General features: G+C 47.7%; 1 protein-coding gene across 1 annotated transcript in view; it reads left to right on the top strand.

Moving 5' to 3' along the window:
• The window catches only part of COL18A1 (collagen, type XVIII, alpha 1), a 53308-nt gene that overhangs the window by 8697 nt on the left and 40066 nt on the right, over window positions 1-4545 (top strand). The window lies entirely within an intron of this gene.

Here is a 4545-nt window from a genome sequence, read left to right as displayed (position 1 = left end):
CAATCTTGATTCCTGCTTGTGCTCCTTCCAGCCCAGCGTTTCTCATGATGTACTCTGCACAGAAGTTAAATAAGCAGGGTGACAATATACAGCCTTGACGTACTCCTTTTCCTATTTGGAACCAGTCTGTTGTTCCATGTCCAGTTCTAACTGTTGCTTCCTGGCCTGCATACAGGTTTCTCAAGAGGCAGGTCAGGTGGTCTGGTATTCCCATCTCTTTCAAAATTGTCCACAGTTTATTGTGATCCACACAGTCTAAGGCTTTGGCATACTCAGTAAAGCAGAAATAGATGGTTTCTGGAATTCTCTTGCTTTTTCCATGATCCAGCAGATGTTGGCAATTTGATCTCTGGTTCCTCTGCCTTTTCTGAAACCAGCTTGAACATCTGGAAGTTTACGGGTCACATATTACTGAAGCCTGGCTTGGAGAATTTTGAGCATTACTTTACTAGCGTGTGAGATGAGTGCAATTGTGCAGTAGTTTGAGCATTCTTTGGCATTGCCTTTCTTTGGGATCGGGATGAAAACTGACCATTTCCAGTTCTGTGGCTACTGTTGAGTTTTCCAAATTTGCTGACATAGTGAGTGCAGCACTTTCACAGCATCATCTTTTAGGATTTGAAATAGCTCAACTGGAATTCCATCAGCTCCACTAGCTTCGTTCATAGTGATGCTTCCTAAGGCCACTTGACTTCACATTCCAGGATGTCTGGCTCTAGGTGAGTGTGAGTGATCACACCATCGTGATTATCTGGGTTGTGAAGATCATTTTTGTACAGTTCTGTGTCCTCTTGCCACCTCTTCTTAATATCTTCTTCTGCTGTTAGGTCCATACCATTTCTGTCCTTTATTGAGCCCATCTTTGTATGAAATGTTCCCTTGATATCTCTAATTTTCTTGAAGAGATGTCTAGTCTTTCCCATTCTATTTTTTCCCTCTATTTCTTTGCACTGATCGCTGAGGAAAGCTTTCTTATCTCTCCTTGCTATTTTTCGGAACTCTGCATTCAAATGGGTATATCTTTCCTTTTCTCCTTTGCTTTTTACTTCTCTTCTTTTCACAGCTATTTGTAAGGCCTCCTCAGACAGCCATTTTGCTTTTTTGCATTTCTTTTTCTTGGGGATGGTCTTGATCCCTGTCTCCTGTACAATGTCATGAACGTCCATCCATAGTTCATAAGGCAGTCTGTCTATCAGATCTAGAGTCCCTTAAATCTATTTCTCACTTCCACTGTACAGTCATAAGGGATTTGATTTAGGCCATACCTGAATGGTCTAGTGATTTTCCCCACTTTCTTCAATTTCAGTCTGAATTTGGCAATAAGGAGTTCATGATTTGAGCCACAGTCAGCTCCCAGTCTTGTTTTTGCTATAGCTGTGTAGTAAGTCTCAAATCAGATACTGTCACTTCTCCAACTTTGTTCTCCTGCAAGTATTGAGTTGGTCTTTTCCTCTCTGTATAAACTCAAAGTTGATTTGTTGAAAGCCCCAAAATAACTTGCTCTGATTTTTATTGGGATTGTATTGAATCTATAGGTCAAGTTGGGAAGAACTGATATCTTGACAATATTGAATCTTCCTATCCATGAACATGGAATATTCTGCATTTATTTACTTCTTCTCTGATTTCTTTTGTCAGAGTTTGTAGTTTTCCTCATGTAGATCTTGTGCATATATTTGTCATACTTATGTGTAGTATAAATATAAATATTTCATCTTGGAGATGCTAATGTAAATGGTATCATGTCTTAATATCAAATTCTACTTGTTCATTGACAGTATATGGAAAATGATTGACTTTTGTACGTTAATCTTATATCATACAAACTTGCTATAATCAGTAGCTCCAGGATTATTTTTTGAATAATTATTTTGGATTTTCTACAGTTTGGTTTTCATGTCATCTGCAGATTGACAGCTTTATTTCTTCCTCCCCAACCTATGTGCTTTTATTGCCTTTTCTTGTCTTATGGCATTATCTGTGATGTTGAAAAAGAGTGGTGAGGGGGCATCCTTACCTTGTACCTGATTTTAGTGAAAAAGCTTAAAATTTCTCACCAGTAAGTATGATGTTAGCTGTAGCTTTTTAAAAAATGTTTATCAAGTTGAGGAAGTTCACCTTTATTCCTAGTCTACTGAAGGTTTTTATCATAATAGGTGTAGGATTTTATGAAATACTTTTTCTGCATCTATGATACGACCATGTGATATCCTCTTCTTTAGCTTACTGATGTGATGGTTTCCATTAATTGATTTCAAATGTTGTTCAGTCACCAAATCGTGTCTGACTCTTTGGGATCCCATGGACTGCAGGCTTCCCTGTCTTTTATCATCTCCTGGAGCTTGCTCAAACTCATGTCCATTGAGTCGGTGATGCCATCCAACCACCTCATCCTCTGTCACCCCTTCTCCTTTTGCCCTCAATCTTTCCCAGCATCAGGGTCTTCTCCAATGGGTCAGCTCTTCACATCAGGTAGCCAATGTATCAGAGCTTCAGCTTCAGCACCAGTCCTTCCAATGAATATTCAGCGTTGATTTCCTTTAGGATTGACTGGTTTGATCTCCTTGCTGTCCAAGGGACTCTCAGGAGTGTTCTCCAGCACAATTTGAAAGCATTGTTTATTTGCTGCTCAGTCTTCTTTATGATCCAGCTCTCACATCCAAACATGAATACTGGAAAAACCATAGCTTTGACTAACCAGACCTTTGTTGGCAAAGTGATATTTCTGCTTTTTAGTATGCTGTCTAGGTTTGTCATAGCTATGTTGAGCCAACCTTATGTACCTGGGCTAAACCCCACTGGGCCTTGGCTGGTCTGTTTGCTGGAAGGGAAACTGTCTTCAACTAGGCAAGTCCCCTGATTCCTTGATCTGAGGTGGGTGTGGCTGTCCAGAGGGCCTCAGCTTGCCTAGGTGCCACCCACTGTGTTCCCAGGAGGGTGCTACTTGGAACTCCCAGTGCCCAGCTCAGGCGCTCGCTAGCTGAAGAGATGCTGGTTTCCACCCCGAGACAGCTGGGCCAGTGTCTCGGGCCAGCGCCTCGGGCCAGCGCCTCCAGCCCAGCAGCTGCCAGATCTGCATGGAGGTGTGGCTACAACCACCCCCCCACCCCCACCCCTGCTTAAGATGCCTGTAACTGGAGACTGAAGCAGTGATCTCAGGGCCGTGGCATTCTGAAGATTACTCCCAATGGGAACCATGGAGAATTGCAGAGAGAGGAAATGGGAGAACTTTGGGAAGGAGCTGCTCATGCATCTCTGGAGTCACTGGGGCTGTCTTCCAGCCAGGGGCCCAGGGCTGCTGTGTCTCAGCATCCTTAATCTGGAAAAGTTCTAGCTGCCCAGGAGGAAGTGTACGGCTGGGGTACATCCACGCTTAACTGCCGGGACGGCTGAGATGGGGCACCAGGGCTACTGGAACTCAGGCTGCTGAAGGCCCTTGTTCCTTAATCTTAGGGCATCTCCCTGAGTGGACACTGGGGTCCTGGGCACGTCTGATGCAAAGGGACCGTACAGCCACACCATCTGGGTGGACAGTGGTGTCCGTCTGTGAGCAGAAAGTGACAGCTGGCCTCCGAGAGCCCAGGGTCTTTGTGAAGGCCCCCTGCCCTGGTGAGGGTCCATCCGCTGCGGGCAGGTGCTGAGGCAGGCCATTGTTCCGCGGGGCTGCTGTCTGCTCTGGTGGTTGCCGCTTTTAATCTGCATAATGATCTCACCTGCAAAGGGTAGAGTGAGGCTGAAGGGGAGCCCACAATGCGGGAAGTCAGGGCTGCTCAGAGGCAAGATGCCACTGTCCTGGTGGGGCTAGTCTGGCAGCTACCCCAAACCCTCATCCTCGTGTGGGCTCTGCTGGTCTCTTCTCTTCTCATAGTTTGTCCTCTGGGGACTCTTTGAGAGACCCGGCTTGTCTTCGGAAGTTGGGGTCCAGTGTTTGTTCCCTCTGCTCCAGGGAGTCCGGGTCAGCGTGACCCTGCACTCTGGGGCCGGACTCCAGGCCCTACCACTCACGGACACACTGACAGGGCCACAGTGTCACCTGCACACACAGCCGTGTGCATACTCGGCTTAGTTAGGACACCCACACGCCAGCAGCTGCCTCCCAGAAGAGCTTCTCTGTGTACCGCATTTGGGGGGCAGAGCCCACCCAGGTTGTGGGGCGAGGGCCTTGAGAGGAAAGGCCTGGAGGCTCCTTGCCCCTCTGCCTGGAAATGTCCAGGGAAGTCCCTGGTGAGCGGGCCTCTCCCAGAGCTGGCGTTTACCTTCCTGTGTTGGGCAGCAGCCACAGCCCCTGGACAGAGAGGGAGGCCCTGCTTTCCCCCGGCCTTGGTGCCCCTGGTCCCAGAGGTCGCCAGTCCAGGCTGTGGATGGCACCTGCCCACCTGGGAAGCAGCCCCGTTCAGGCAGGTCCAGGCACCAGGGCTGTGTCCCAGCCTGGGCCCATGCCACCGAGGGGGCTCCGTACAGTCGAGTATCTCTGGAGAACGTGTGCCCGTGACGCTGACCCCCCGAGGACGGGGAGGGATGTGAGCGCATGGAGAGTCTGAGAGG

This window comes from Bison bison, unplaced genomic scaffold (genome assembly GCF_000754665.1).
Source record: "Bison bison bison isolate TAMUID 2011002044 unplaced genomic scaffold, Bison_UMD1.0 scf7180017864037, whole genome shotgun sequence".
Lineage (NCBI taxonomy): Eukaryota > Metazoa > Chordata > Mammalia > Artiodactyla > Bovidae > Bison > Bison bison.
Note: the sequence above shows the minus strand (reverse complement) of the source record. Positions and strands in the feature narration are given on the sequence as shown.